We start from the raw sequence: 16332 nt of genomic DNA, 5'->3' as shown, positions 1-16332 counted from the left end.
GCGTGAGACCTGCCTGACTCGAAGCCCGGACTCTCTGCCCAAACCACACCCTTCCCTGAGGAAAGAAAGCAGGTCTGGCGAGGGTGAAGTCAGCTCCTGTCACCCTAAAAAGCCTGCTGAGGCCACCTCTGGGGCAGGGAGAGGAAATGCCCAGTGGTTCCCGGGATCCAGGGGACCTGGGGCTGGACAAGTAGGCCTGGCTTCTGCTGCTGCCTCGGGCCACCCTGATGTGGCTGCACCTCCGCTCAGGTCCTATCAAGAGAGGCTGGTCCCTCCAGGGTGACTCAGATGATCGCTGGTGGCCTACAGCAGGCTTGAGTCAGGCAGAGCTGGGCTGCCACACCCCAAGAGGGGAAGGACCCGAAAAAGTCTGGCCCAGGAAGAAGACTGAGAAAGCTCTGAGCCTCCGTTCTTCTTTTTTTTGTGACGGAGTTTTGCTCTTGTTCCCCAGGCTGGTATGCAAATGGCTTGATCTCAGCTCACCACAACGTCTGCCTCCTGAGTTCGAGCGATTCTCCCACCTCAGCCTCCTAAGTAGCTGGGATAACAGGCATGCGCCACCATGCCCAGCTAATTTTGTATTTTTAGTAGAGATGAGGTTTCTCCATGTTGGTCAGGCTGGTCTTGAACTCCCGACCTCAGGTGATCCGCCTGCCTCAGCCTCCCAAAGTGTTGAGATTACAGGCGTGAGCCACTGCGCCCGGTCTGAGCCTCCCTTCTAATTCCACTCAGCCCAGCTACTCCAGCAGGAGAAATGGTCCAGAGGAACCATCCACAGCCCCACTTATGCACTAGATGCCTCTCCACCTCCCAGGAGTGATGGCATCTTACAAGAGGGGTCTGCACTGGCCAGTGCTTGACCCAAAAGGAAAGATATGGTGGCAGTGGCATTTCAAGCCTGTGGCATCAGTGTGGGGGAAAGTCTCAGGCACTGACTGGCTAGGTGATCTTGAGTTAGTGACACAGCCGCTCTCAGCCTCAGTTTCCAAAAACATTCATCGTAGAGCCTGGGCAGCTCACGGGAATTCACTCAATGAATACTTTCACATCATTTGTTCATGGTAAACTCTGGCTCCCCAAGTTTCACTATTTGTTGAATGACCAAATGAATGAATGAAGGTTGGGGGGGTCACTGAATGTGAGCAAAGGAATGTCCCTACGTGCAGGTTCCTGCATATTGCAGGGTACACTGACATGGGGAGAGTCTGGAGTGGGAGAGTGGGGACTAAAGAGAGGTCCATAGAAATGGTTACAGGCGGGCCGGGTGTGATGGCTCAAGCCTGTAATCCCAGCACTTTGGGAGGCCAAGGCAGGCGGATCACCTGAGGTCAGGAGTTCGAGACCAGCCTGGCCAACCATGGCCAATATGGTGAAACCCCATCTCTACTGAAAAAAAAAAAACAATACAGGCGGGGCGTGGTGGCTCACGCCTGTAATCCCAGCACTTTGGGAGGCCAATATGGGCAGATCATGAGGTCGAGAGATCCAGACCATCCTGGCCAACATGGTGAAACCCCGTCTCTACTAAAAATACAAACATTCTCTGGGTGTGGTGGCGTGCACCTGTAGTCCCAGCTACTTGGGAGGCAAGGCAGGAGAATCTCTTGAACCCCGGGAGGTGGAGCGTTGCAGTGAGCCAAGATTGGCGCCACCTGCCACTCCAGCCTGGCGACAGAGCGAGACTCCACTCAAAAAAAAAAAAAAAAAAAAAAAAAAAAAAAAAAAATTAGCTGGGTGCAGTGGGTGGGTGCAGTGGTGGGCACCTATAACCTTAGCTACTTGGGAGGTTAAGGCAGAATTGCTTGAACCCAGGAGGCAGAGGTTGCAGTGAGCTGAGATCACACCACTGCACTCCAGCCTGGGCTCCAGAGGGAGATTCCACCTCAGGAAAAAAAAAAAAAAAATGGAAGGAAGAAAGGAAGGGAGGGAGGGTAGGTTCCAGGCAATTCCACTGAGGCTCCCATGGGGTCTCTTTGGTGGAACCTACTACGTGACTGGGACTGGGTCAAGCATCCTCTCCCCCAGCGACTGTGCTAGAAGGTGGGTATTATTTCTCTCCATTTTCACAGATAGAGAAGCTGAAGCTCAGAGAGGCGAAGCCACTTCCTCTAGCGAATGGGGGATACAGCTGGAATTTAAAGTACATGCCCTTGAGGAACTAGGGATCCTGCAGTGGGATGGAGGGCAGAGGCTGCCTGGGGGTCAGGAAGTCCTGGGGTAGAAGCAGGTAAAGCTGGCCTCCCCTGGAGTGCTGAGTGTGGCTGTGGCTGTCCAGTGGTGGCTGTTGCTTGTGATCAGGCTAGTCCCGGTGCCCTTCTGTCTTCCCCTAGGCTCATATGATAGCCATGCAGTAGTCCCTGACAAACCCCCTTCCAGAACCCTCTCTGCCTCAGTCTCCCCAGGTGTAGGTGTCCATTTCACTCAGGATTGCTCATGTGGGTGCGGAACCAGAGTGGCCTCTGAAGGCCAGGGTGCTCTGGCTTCCACCTGGGACCCCATCCCAGGGTCCTTGGCTCTCCAGTTCCTGGTTGGCCAGAGTCCTGCTCCCCGAAGGCAACTCCACCTAAAAAGCCACTGCTGAGGTCGTAAGGGGCAGGGGAAGGGAGGGGCTCCAGGATGGGGACAGAGAAGGAAACTGGAGGCTCTGGGCACTGCCTATTCATCCATCCCCAGACCTGAAGGGGTAGAAGAGGGACAGGAATGACAAAGCCACGACCTACCGGGCATCTTGCATAATCTAATTTAATCCTCACAGCTCCCCAATGAGGCAGATGTTCAGAAACTGCCTGCTTTCCACACGAGGCTCAGAAAGGTGTGTTAACTTGCCCAAGGCCACACAGGCAATGAGGCAGGGCAGGCATTTGGACACAGGTTTGTTGACTTCAGAGCCCAAGATCTGAACTTTATAACACGTGTGGCCAATCCTGTGGACCTCCCCACAGAACCTTACAACTTCCAGCTCAGGAACTCGACCCAGCACCTCAAGTCAAGTTGGAAAGGTAATAGTAACAACAGCAATGGCAGACACAGCTGATACAGAACTTACTACGTGCGGGCTCTGCTCTACTTTATTGTATTAACTCATTTAATTTGCATTTTTCAAAGGAGGGAACTAAGACACAGAGAGGTTAGGTAACTTGTCCAAGGTCACACACAGTAAATGAAGGTCTGAAGATCTGACCTCCCCCAACATCTCGTTGTGGTACCCTTAACACTACACTATACTGACACTTATTAAATAGCAGTTGCTCAATAAATACTTTTTTCTTTTTCTTTTTTTTTTTTTTTTTTTGAGACAGGGTCTTGCTGTTGCTGCCCAGGCTGGTGTGCAGTGGCGTGATCAAAGCTCACTGCAGCCTTAAACTCCTAGGCTCAAGCCATCCTCCCTCCTCAGCCTCCCAAGTTGCTGGGACTACAGGCACCACCATGCCCAGCTAACTTTAGTAGAGATGAGGTCTCCCTGTGTTACCCAGGCTGGTCTGGAACTCGTGGGCTCAAGCGATCCTCCCACCTCAGCCTCCCAAAGTGCTGCAATCGCAGGCATGAGCCACTGCGACTGGCCTTTTGTCGTTGTTAAGAAATGGGGTCTTGCTCTGTCACCCAAGCTGGAGTACAGTGGCATGATCATGGCTCACTGCAGCCTTGAACTGCTGAGCTCAAGTGATCCTTCCCCCTCAGCCTCCTAGTAGCTGGGACAATAGGTGTGTGCTCGGCTAATTAATTTTTTTTTTTTTTTGAGACGGGTGTCTTGCTGTGTTGCCCAGGCTGGTCTGGAACTCCTGGTCTCAAGTGATCCTCCCACCTTGGCCTCCCAAAACACTAGGATTACAGGACTAAGCCACTGTACCTGGCCCCAATAAATACTTCTGAAGCAATGAATGAAAGCCTCTCCCCTCCTCACCAGCCCTCTGCCCTTCTCTGCTTCACATCCTTTCCTGCTCAGCCTTCCTTGCCAGCTCGCCCGTCTCTGCCCCACCTTTCCCAGCACCCCTCCAATCCCCTTCTTCCTCTGGCCTCGGCAGACCACCCACAATGTGGTCATTTCCTCCCACTTCATGAACCCGAACCTCTCTGTCACTCCCCTTCTCTCTCCTATCCCACCCTGGTCTCCTCCTGGTCTTCTCCATTCAGTTCACATCATGGAGGTCCCCCTGGTCTCCATCCCTTCCTTATGTCTCCAAAAACCTCCCTGGCCTGGCTCAGCTTAAAATGCTTTGCATTCCTCCTGGGCGGCAGCAGCTGGGAGGAGCCCAGAGCATGCCGGGACATGGGGAGCTCTCCCCTCTCCTCCTTCCCCCTGCCATGACCGTGGTCACATCTGCGCAGCACCCTGGAGCTTACAGTGGCATTGTTTCATTCGAGCGCCACAGCAACTTATTAAAAATCCAGATGAGGCCGTGCACAGTGGTTCACACCTGTAATCCCAGCACTTTGGGAGGATGAGGCGGGTGGATCACCTGAGGTCAGGAGGTCGAGACCAGCCTGGCCTACATGGTGAAACCCTGTCTCTACTTAAAATACATAAATTAGCTGAGAATAGTGCCACGTGCCTGTAGTCCCAGCTACTTGGGAGGTTGAGGCAGGAGAATCGCTTGAACCCAGGAGGCGGAAGTTGCAGTGAGCCGAGATCGCACCACTGCACTCCAGCCTGGGCAACAAGAGCAAAACTCTGTCTCAAAAAAAAAAAAAAAAAAAAAATCCAGATGAGATATAAACCTTTTTTCCAGATGAGAAAACTGAGGCTCAGAGAGGTTCAGTGACAAGCCCCAGGTCGCACACCGGGAAAGGGCAGAGCTGAGGTGTGACTCCAGTCCAGTGTCCCTTCCACAGCGTGCATCCCACTGCCCTCAGCCCAGGCCCTCAGTCCCGTCACCTGGCCTCCTGCCCCAGTGACCTCCCATCACGGCCCTGGCTCCTGCAGCCACTGCCGAGCGCCTTCCCTAGGCCCAGCTCCAGCTCTGCCCTGTCTGGCCTGGACACCTGCCCGCTGCTTCCTCTGACACATGAAATGGGAGCAGCCAGAGAGGAGGTGACTCGCCCAAGGTCACATGGAAAGCTGTAGCCAACCTAGAGTCTGGGCCGGGCACATTCCGGGGTCACCTTCAGCCCCTGTGTCTGTGTGGTGGCCGTCTCTCCCTCTCGGGGAGAACACGCACCTTTTCCAGGGAAAGGGCGAAGCAGGGGTGTGGGGGAAGGGCCCAGCTCCTGAGTGGGATGGGCCCGACCGGAAGCCGCTGCTGACAGCTCCCGGGTTTCTTGGCAACTGTCACTGCACCTCCTCCCCCTCCCTTATCTCTGCATGGAGGTAACAATAATAATCGCACCATCATGAGTGCAGCTCTTTGTACTTTTCAAAAGCCTTCTTTATCTGCTCACTCCTGGGACTCTCACCGGAACTGGAGTGGAGATAAGGCAGTCACTAGGATCCCCAATTCCCAGAAGGGCAAACTGAGGCTTAGAGAGGTGAAAACATGACCTCAAAGTCAGCCCGTAAGGCCTTGGGCAGCAGATCAGGGATAAGATCACGGGCCTTCCTCTAGTCCAGGGCGGGCAGATCTCAAGGGAGTTCCACACTGCAAAACAGCAGGGCCAGCCCAGGCTCCGTGGTTCATGCCTGCAATCCCAACACTTTGGTAGGCTGAGGTAGGCCATCTTTACAAACAAATTAAAAAACCAGCCCACTGCAGTGGCTCACACCTATAGTCCCAGGCACTCAGGAGGCTGAGGTGGGAGGATCACTTGAGCCAGAAGTTCCAGGCTACAGTGAGCTGTGATGGTGCCACTGCATTCCAGCCCAGGTGACACAGCAAGACCCTGTCTCTACAATGAAAACAAACCAACAAAACATCAGGGTCAGACCCAGAAATGGTGGGGGAGGAGGGGACACCAAGCACGGGTGGCCAGATGCCTCTCTGGGGTGCTTCTCACATGTTAACCAGCTGGAGGGGTGGGGAGAGGCTCCTTTTTCTCTCATCTGCAAAATGAGAGATAATGTACCCACTTCACAGAGTTGCTGTAAAGTGCTTCTAACTATTATTATTGGCCAGTGTTCTGGAGAGCCCAACCCTTTCAGGGCACCAGAAGTGTGGTGGGGCTATCCTGGGTGGTGGGCTTGGCCCTTTGGCCCCCCAGAGATAGCTGCCCTGGATGGTGGTCTCCGAGTGGGTCCAGCCCCTGCCGACTCCCTCCAGCCTCAGCCTCATACCTCCCCTTTCCTGTCCTGCCCCAGCTGCCTGTCCTGGCTCTGTCCTAACCTCCCCAGGCTGCAGGCAGTTTTCCTAAGCAGCCACACTGTTCACAGGCACTCCCCTCTGCTGATGGTGCCTTCTCCTGCTTTTCTGCCTAGTGAACCACTGATGGTTTGAAATTCAACTTAACCAGGTGAAACTCTGGTGGCCAGGGCAGGTGGAACAGGACCATCAAGGCAAGAAGGCCAGGACCGGGAGCAGGGGAATGGGGATCTGGACAGGCGACAATGCCTGGAGCAAGAGCAGGAGGAGCCCACCCTGAGGACAGCCACCCACTGCACGCAGGCTGGGAGACCGGACATGGAAAGAGGGGGTGGTCTGGGAGGGCGGGGGAGGGGTTCAGGGAGCCAATGAACACAGGGCAGAGAAGAATTCGGTAGGGGGCAGCAGCCTGGAACAGGGGCCTGAGGGGTTCCGGCCAGTCCAGCACTGGTCATCAGAAGTCAGGAGGGGGAGGCCTGGGTCCAGTTCCCTGGGGTCTTCCTGGTTTCTAGATCAACCTAGTTCTACCAAGTTCTACCACCCAGGTAGGGTGGAGGATGAGGACAAAGGCACAGACCTCCCAGTGACAAGGGGGCTGTGGAGGGCAACCCTGAGAGAGGCTCCTCTGGATGGGGGTTGGGGGGCTGCCAGAGCCAGGTCTCCTAGCCATGAGCATCAGGTCTGAGGGGACTCGAATCTCCTGAAACCAGAACCAAGTGGCTGCCCCGGAACTGCCCCCTCCCAGGGGTGCACAGAGACCCATTGTTTTCTGAGCTCAACCAGCCGGCACTGCCCTCCCCTTGGCTTGCCCCTGTCCCTGCCAAGATGCCAGGGAAGGTGGCGGGGCAGCCAGTTGAGCAGGTTTCCGAAGCTAGGTCCAGGGAACCTGGCCCCTTCCTCCCCAGCCCACCAGGAGCCTAAGCAGCCAGGCATAGACATGGGAGGCTCCTGTGTCCCCTTTCCCTGGGCACCTTCCACCTCTCCCAGGACTCTAGAGGGAGTGTGGGGATGGAGTAGGGGAGGGGCGGGGGACTGCTTGCCATGTGGGCACTGCGATGTCATTTAATCCTTATGACAACAACCCTAACCTCAGGCTGCTATCTTCACCCATTTCAGAGATACAGAGACAGAGGCTTAGTGAGGTTTCATGATGGGCCAAGGGCCTCAATAGCTACCAAGTGTCATAGCTGTCAGGGTCCCCCTGGGGGTGTGGGTGGGGGACTCAGGCTCCAATCTGGGCAGAGGGGTGGGCAGGAAGGTGGCACATGGGGCCTCCACCCTCGCCCCATGCTGGCTGTGTGCCGAGACACCCGGATCCCGGAGCTGGGCCAGGCAGAGGCCTCCTGAACAAATAACAGGTTGGCAGCCCAGAGAGGTGGTCACGGGACCAGTCCCTGCCCAGAGTACAGCACCTGGGCACCGGGCCACCCATTTACCTGCTGTCTGCCCAGCGTCTGTCTCCCTTGCCCAGGTGGCCTGAGCCCCACTGTGGCCAAAACCCGACCCTTCCCACCTCCCTGTGGACTTCAGTGAGGACTGACTCCTCCCCTGCACTGGAGTAAGGAGGAGGAGTGACTCTGAGATGACCTGGCCACAGGGTCTCTTCCTGCTGGACAACAACATCTGCTTCCCTAGCCTGGCGCTTTACAGTTTACAAACTGCCTTCGCCATCAACCCTCTCAACAGCCTCCTGAGGAACGCAGAGCAGTAACGCTATCTCCATTCTGCCCGGAAGAAAACTGGAGCCTGGACGGAGATCATGACTTCCAAGCTTCCAGCCCGAAGCTCAGCCCCAGCTGCTCTGCCCCTTGCCCACGTCCACGCAGGACAGAGCTCCCACTGATGGGCAAGGCTGGGCCAGGGCGAACTTCTTAGCACCCATCAGCCCATACGCTGTATTACAGCCGCCTGCGCTTTCTGTCTCTCCTCACTCCCTACATTGTCCCCTGCAGCCTCCGCAGCCCAGGGGGTCTCCCTTCTCTGAGCTCCAGGCATTCCTTCGCTAGCTCACCCACTCGGTCATCCACCCACTCCCCCATCTGCCCTTCATTCCTCTGCTCAGTCATTCATTCAGAACACATGTCCTGAGGTCTGCTCTGGACAGAACAATGGTGCTGGGTGTTGGGATCAGAGGTGGGGTGAACTAGGCCTCCCCCATCTCAAAGCAGAGCATCAGAGATACCTGCCTGGACTGTTCCTGAGGCGCCTCTGGTTTCACTGCCTAGACAGTGAGTCCCCCATCGCTGAGGCCTTGCTTAATCCTTCCCTCCCGCTCTGCACCAGCCCTAGCTGGAGTTGGGGTTGCTGCCTCATAGGCTCCAGGCCAGGCTGGTGAGCAGAAGTCCCTGCCTCTCACAACTCCCCTGACCGCCCAGGCCAAGGTGAAACCCCCATGGGGACAGACAAGGTCACCATCTCCTAACCAAAGGTGCCATGGAGAAGCCCTCCCTCTGCCCCTAGATCACAGTGTGTGCAGGATTAAGTCACCATAACCTCTCCAAGCTTCAGTTTCTCTACTGAAAATTGGGTCTCAGGCCGGCTCTCCCATCCTACAGAGGGCGAATGGGAGGAAGAGAAACTGGAAACTGAGTCCACCAAGGATTGGTTGGAAGCAGAACCCTGGAGGAGGGCTTTCCCAGTGGAGAGGACTCTTCTAAGTCACTTCTCTTCTCTGAGCCTCAGTTTCCTCAGCAACAAAATGGGAGAGTAATACCAACTTTGCAGGATTGTTGTGTGGAATAAATTAGGTATTATATGGACAACCTGACTAGCCTAGAGCTGAGGACACAGTAGGTGCTCAATAAATTGCAGGCTCCTGCCTGGAGAGACAGTGTAGCGTCAGTGTGGGCTCTGGAGCCAGATCCTTCAGTACGAATCCTAACTCTGCCACATAACAGCTGTGTGACCTTGGACAAGTTACTTAACCACTGCGAACCTCAGTTTCCTCATCTATAAAATGGGGACAGCAGTGCTGACCTCTGAGGGTTAAATGAGTGCATGGGTGTAAAGTGCTTAACATTCACCATGAGCATTTCCTGGCCTTCCCTTCTCTTCCTCCCTTTCTTCCTTCCTCTGTAGGCGTCTGAGGACTGAGACAAGACTCCGAGGTGTAAGTTGTGAGAAGGTAGAAAGACAGGACAAACACAGCTGCCCAAGAGTAAAGCAACCTAGACTGGGCACGGTGGCTCACGCCTGTAATCCCAGCACTCTGGGAGGTCAAGGCAGGTGGATCACCTGAGGTCGGGAGTTTGAGACTAGCCTGACCAACATGGAGAAACCCCCGTCTCTACTAAAATACAAAGTTAGCCGCTTTGGTGCGCATGCCTGTAATCCCAGCTTACTTGGGAGGCTGAGCAGTCGAAGAATGGCTTGAACCAGGAGGCAGAAGTTGCAGTGAGCCGAGGATCATGCCATTACACTCTAGCCTGGGAAACAAGAGGCAAAATTCCATCAGAAAGGGGAAAGGGGAAAGGAAAGGGAAAGGGAAAGGAGAAAGGAAAGGAAAGGGGAAAGGGAAAGGGGAAAGGGGAAGGGGACAGGGGACAGGGGAAAGGAAGGGTTAAGAGGGAGGGAGGGGAGGGGAGGGGAGGGGAGAAGGGAGGAAAGGAAGGAAGAAGGAGAAAGGAAAAGAGAGGAAGAAAGAAGAAAAAGGAAGGGAAGAAGGAAAGAAGGAAAGAGAAGAGAGGAAGAGAGAAAGAAAGAGAGAGAGAGAGGGAGGAAGGGAGGGAGGAAGGAAGGGAAAGCAACCGGAGCAACCTGCCATGTAAGGTGCTGAGCTCCCCATCAAGCAAAGGCAGAGTGAGCTTCTCAGAGGTGCAGCCAGGGAGATCTCAAGGTGTGGGAACGGGAGGAGTGGTGGGGGGTTTGACTAGAGGACCTCAAGTGCCTCCCACGTTTGAAATCATTATTATTATTATTATTATTATTATTATTATTATTATTATTATTTGGTGGTGGGGGGACAGGGTCTCACTTTGTCACCTAGGGTGGAGTGCAGTGGTGAGATCTCAGCTCATTCCAACTTCTGCCTCCTAGGCTCCAGTGATCTTCCCACCTCAGCCTCCCAAGTAGCTGAGACCACAGATGCATGCCACCACATCCGGCTAATTTTTTATTTTATTTTATTTTTTGTAGAGACAGGGTTTCACCATGTTGCCCAGGCTGGTCTGAACTCCTGGACCCAAGTGATCCACCCGCCTCAGCCTCCCAAAGTGCTGGAATTACAGGAGTGAGCCACTGCACCCAGCCCCACATCTGGAATTCTATGCCTCTTGATGACTCCAGGATCCCTGTGCTGAGGGCAGAGGCAATGGATGAATTCCCAAAAGGGAACAGACTTTTCCAGATCTGCTGGGGGCACAGAGATTGCCGCTACTTCTTAGGAGGCCTGTTTCGCCTCCTATTAAAGATTAAAATGTGCATACTCTTTGGCCCAGCAACCCCATTTCTAGGCATTTATTCTCCAGAAATAGTACACAAATGCATAAAGATATATGAACAAAAAACAGTCATGAAGCACGGTTTGTAACCGCAAACATCTGGACACCACTTCAATGTCCATTATAAGGAGATTAGTTAAATATATCAGACTATGAAATACTATACAGCAATGACAAAGAAGGTCTTCAGTCTTGATGGAAAAGGGTGTTTGAGGCATATTATTAAGTGAATAAAGTGGGTTACACACAACAAAAATCTCATTTGTAAAAATTTAAAATTACATGTCAAAGTTTACATGGCTGGCTGGTAGTGGTGGTTCATGCCTATAATCCTAGCACTTTGGGAGGTCAAGGCAGGCGGATCTCTTGAAGCCAGGAGTTCAAGATTCAAGACCATCCTGGGCAATGTAGCAAAACCCCACCTCTACCAAAAAAAAAAAAACAAACCCACAAAAATTAGCTGGGCATGGTGGTGCATGCCTGTAGTCCCAGCTACTCAGGAGGCTGAGGTGGAAAGACCGATTGAGCCTGAGAGGTTGAGGCTGCAGTGAGCCAAGATCACACCACTGTACTTCAGCCTGAGTAACAGAGCAAGATCCTGTTAAAAAAAAAAAAAAAAAAAAAGGCCAGGCGCGGTGGCTCACACCTATAATCCCAGCACTTTAGCACTTTTGCCAAGGCGGGTGGATCACCTGAGGTCGGGAGTTTGAGACCAGCCTGACCAACATGGTGAAACCCCATCTCTATTAAAAATACAAAATTAGCTGGACATGGTAGTGCATGCCTGTAATCCCAGCTACTCAAGAGGCTGAAGCAGGAGAATCGCTTGAACCCAGGAGGCAGAGTTGCAGTGAACCAAGATTGCACCACTGCACTCCAGCCTGGGCGAAAAAAAAAAAAAAAAAACAGAGAGAGAGAGAAAAGGGGTTTACTGCGTATGGGACCCTAAGGCCCAACAGCTCTCAGAATTTTGAGTGGGATGAAGCCCAGTTGGGCCATGCCTGTCTGTCCGTCCTCTCTCTCTTTAAACAAAACAAAACAAAAGCAAGTTTACATGGCTTATCTCTGAGAAGCAGGACCACTAGGAACTTCTGCCTTCTGTGGCAAATACTTTTCTGCACAGTTAGGATGTTTATAATGAACACTTAGTATTTGTGTAATCAGAAAAAAAATTAAAGATTTTAGAGAGCTGAGCACTCACTCTGACTCAGCTCTCTGAGCACCTGACTGCTTTACCCTTTTCCATCACCTTGAGAGGGAGGTATGACTCACCCCTTATTCCAAGGGGGAGAAGCTGACACGAAAAGAGACTAAACACCATGACCAATGTCCCTGAGCCAGGCATGACAGAGCTGGGTCCATTCTGGCTGGCTCCCAAGCCCACACTGTTTCCCCTACGTTAGGCATTAGGCAACCTGCTCCAAGGGTCAGGGAAGAACAGAGGCAGCACAGAAGCGGCCCAGGCAGCTGGACCCAGGGATGTGCCCTGAGACTCCAGCTGGCACGTCCTGCAAGCCAGGCCAGCCGGGTTAGCATGTGTGGGCACAGAGCTATCTACCTCATTTGTAAATGTAAATGTAGGCTCTGCTCCTAGCACAGGCTTCACGCCCTGAGCTGCCCCAGGCTGGCAGGTGCCCAGCCCCACCCCTGGCACTACCCCCAGAAGCCTCAGGGTCACCAGGCAGGTGGGCACGTGCTGGCCCAGGCCCTTCCCTGGAGCTCTAAATAACTTTCTGTGTTGATCAACCTGTTTGTGGATGGATTTGCCATTGAAGGTCACTTGCCACCTTCTCACTGAGAGCCTGGGAAGGTGACAAGCACACCTGAGTGCCTGAGTCTGGATGGGCCACAGAACAAGACCTGGAAGTCAGATGGACCTGAGTTCAAATCCTACCTGTGCCAAACTCTAGCTGTGTGGCCTAGGGAGAGTCCCTTCACCTCTCTGAGCCTCTGTTTCCTCGGCTATAAAATGGTGTTGAGAGAATTTCTCCCTGCAGGGCTGCTGAGAGCATTCAATGAGAGAACGAGTGAGAAAGTGCCCCCTAAGCTAGAAGCCACCTTGCACGTGTAGAAGAGAGTTATGACCTCACCCGTGTGGGGGCGGGCGGGGGTCAAGTGCACATCTGCGCCGATGTGGAGTGAGCAAGGATCCACCCTGGCTGGACCAGAGGGCCCTGCTGCACAGACTCAGCCGGTGGGCGGGGCGGCGTCTGACACTTTTCCTGGGAGTCGGCACCGGGTGTTCCGAAGCTCTGCCTGGTGGTGCGAGAGGGTGTGTGTGACTGTGGGTGAGAATGGAGATGGGAGGCCCCGGCAGGAGCGTGAATGGGTGTGGGAGGGAAAGCGCTTGTGTCGCATGTTTTGGATCTGATCACGCCACCCACCTGCCTAGAAGGCCCCAATGGCTTCCCACTGTGAGCAGGATCCAGACGCAACCGCCTCACGTGGCCCACGAGGCCCTGTGTGTCTGCTCCCCATCCCCAGCCCCCCTCCCGCCCGCTCACTGTCTGGCTTCATCCAGGGCCTCTTTCCTCCTTCCCCAGACTCCTTCCCGCTCCTCAAACCCAAGGTGCTCCTTCCCACCTGCAGGCCTCTGCACAAGCTGTGCCCCCTGCCTGTTACCCACTTCCTGTCCGTCTGGATCACATTTCAGGTTCTATGTCTGTATTCAGTCTTCCAGAGCTCCCTACCTAGACCAGGAGAAGCTGCTCCCAACCTGACCAGCTTTCCCAGAAGCCCATCCTGGGCCTTCATGGATTTACCTGTTGCGTTTGCACATTTCATGGTGTGACCATTAGGCTACTGTCAGTCTCTCCCGCTAGAAATGGAGTTTCCTCAGGTCATGCCTGGGTCTGTTTGGGTCTGATGTGCTGCATGAATGAATGTGTATGTCTGTGCCTCTATGTTCATGATGCAGCTGTCTCTACGAGGGTCAGGTCTATGGGTGTGAGTAGGGAAATATGTGTGTGTGTACACGTAGCAGGTCATCTCAAAGAACCTTTCCTCAGCCTGCAGGCAGGTGGGCTGGGAAAGGGCCAAGGCAACCTGCGGCCAGTGCCCAGGCTGGCTGGGGTGAGGGAGAACAAGCACAAGTTCCCTTGCCCCCCGCTACGCCCCTCCTAAAATAGGTCCAGGGTCTTTGTGCAGGTAGGTCCAGTTGGTTGGGCTCCAGGTTGGCAGCCTGGCTCTGCTCTGCAGCGAGCTCTACCCCTGCCTGCTCCTACAGGTTGGAGCCCAGCCTCCTGCCTGCACAGCCCAGCTCACTTGAGGCTCAAGCCAAATCTGGTCTTCCATGGCTGCCCACGCTCCCCACCACCCCACAGGGCCTGCCCAGTGGGCAGCAGTTCTGGTTTTTTTTTCTGTTTTTTTTTTTTGAAACGGAATTTTGCTCTGTTGGCCAGGCTGGAGTGCAGTGGCGTGATCTCGGCTCATGGCAATCTCCACCTCCTGGGTTCAAGTGATTCTCCTGCCTCAGTCTCCCGAGTAGCTGGGATCACAAGTGTGCACCACCATGCCCAGCTAATTTTTTTTTTTTTGTATTTTTAGTAGAGATAGGGTTTCACCATGTTGGCCAGGCCGGTCTTGAACTCCTGACCTCAGGTGATCTACCCGCCTCGGCCTCCCCAGAGAGCTAGGATTACAGGTATGAATGAGCCACCACACCTGACTAGGCAGCAGTTCCTGATCTGAAAGAAGTGGGCTTCCAGCCTCTCTACCTTCTCAGCCACTTCCACCTGCTGCCAGGAGATGATCTGGAATGTTTCAGCTGTAGGGCAGGGGAAGGAGTCCTATTCCTGCCCCCAATCCTTTACACTTTCTCTGCCCTCTGCCTGGACTACCCTTTTCACAGCCAGCTCCTTCCCATTCAGGCCTCAGAGAGGCCCCTCCCTGATACCCTTGGCAAAGCCAGCTCTTACACCCACCCCATCCGTACTGCACATTGCCCATCTGAAACTTTCTTAGCTCTCTGTCTCCTGCACTGGAGGATAATGGGCGTGAAGCAGGGACCATGTCTGTCAGGTTCACTGCTGCATCCTCAATTCTTAGACTAGTACCTGGCATGTGGTAGGAACTCCGTATTTGTTAAATTAACAAATGGCTAATGGAAGCCTTGAAAGACCCCATGAGGTGAACATTACCGGTTTGCAGGCACGGAAACTGAGGTTCCAAGAGGTTAAGTCTCTAGCCCAATGTCACAAAGCAAAGAGCTGGACCAGGTCAAACTTCTGACAAGCTAACTCCACTAGAACCCCAGCACATCAGAGTGCATCACAACTGATCTTCCCATTTCATAGGTATGAAAATGAGCCTCCGAGAGGGAGGGTGATGTGGGTCATGTGGGTCCAAGGTCATGTGGGTCTCTAGGTCATGTGGGTCCAAGGCACGTGTTTCTTCCCTCCTGCAGCATGGGGTCAGAAACAGCTGCATTGTTACACCGGCCAGCCCTTTAAAAGCACCTCCTCACTGCCTCTCGCTCACCGTGAGGCCGGAGCCATGAACACCCCCACTGCACAAAGGAACGAGCCAAGGCTCAGCAAGGTGAGAGACTCCTCAAGGTCACTGGCCAGGACCTGGCACCAGGCCTGTCAGACTCCAAAGCCAATGTTCTCAGGGTCAGTGCCTAGGGCCAGTGCCTAAGGCCAGTGCCCACGGCTGGGGCGTACAGTCACGTGTAGGCAGGCAGGTCACCCCCTGGCAGGCAGCAAGCTTCCAGAGGACACAGTCTACACACTGAGTGAGATTCCGCACCCACTGCGGGCACAGCAGGTAACCATGACCACGATGATGGCAGTAACTGCAATAGCTGGCATCGATGGAGGACGTGCTCCGTGCCAGGCCCTGGTTTCAGGCCTTGGCACCCATTATCTCATTTAATCCCCACACCAATCTTCCAGGTAGTACTTTCATTGCCCTCATTTTATAGGTGAGGAAACTGAGATCCAGAGAAATCATCCAGCCATCTGGTGGCTGAGACGCATCTGCAGTCCCAGCCCACACTGGCTCCAGGGCTTCCACAGCTCTGCACTAAGGGCACAGCCAGGGCCTCCCTGAGCTGGGGACTGACTCAGTATCAAACAGCAGCTCCTTGGAGCAGGGAGGAGGGTGGGCGACTGGCACCCTAGCAGGCCTCTTCCCATGGTGGCCTGGGGGTTCAGAGCCTTCCAGTGTAGCCCACAGAAGTCCCAGTGGGACCTGCAGGGACATGACCTGGTAACTATCTCTCTTCCCTTCACCTGTCAGGCCCAACTCAGTCCAGCACATGCCACCACACGCTTTTCTCCTCCACAATGATGACCTGCCACCTCCTATCCCTGGAACATTCTCATTCAGTGCACCTCCCTTCCCCACTACACACACACACACACACACACACACACACACACACGCTGCCACTTGGCCCACTTTGACTTTTGAGTCACCTCCTCCAGGAAGCCTTCCTTGATTCCCAGATGTGGGCAGGAGTCCCTTCTCTGAGCTCTCAGCAACACTCACATCTCCCTAGTCAGCACATGTCATTCCCATCAAACCACCTCTTTCCTTATGACCCTCTCTAGAGTCTGAACCCCAGAAGAAGTGGCCTCATCTACTATCTCCACCATCATGTCCCCAGCACCCAGCACAGGGTTTGGCCCTAGGAGGGTGTCCCCACACTAAATGCTTGT

General features: G+C 54.1%; 1 protein-coding gene across 8 annotated transcripts in view; it reads right to left on the bottom strand.

Moving 5' to 3' along the window:
* Window positions 1-16332, bottom strand: part of RAP1GAP (RAP1 GTPase activating protein) — a 72209-nt gene that overhangs the window by 31091 nt on the left and 24786 nt on the right. The window lies entirely within an intron of this gene.

The sequence above is a fragment of the Rhinopithecus bieti genome, unplaced genomic scaffold, assembly GCF_001698545.2.
Source record: "Rhinopithecus bieti isolate Rb0 unplaced genomic scaffold, ASM169854v2 scaffold_14826, whole genome shotgun sequence".
In the NCBI taxonomy this organism is placed as follows: domain Eukaryota; kingdom Metazoa; phylum Chordata; class Mammalia; order Primates; family Cercopithecidae; genus Rhinopithecus; species Rhinopithecus bieti.
Note: the sequence above shows the minus strand (reverse complement) of the source record. Positions and strands in the feature narration are given on the sequence as shown.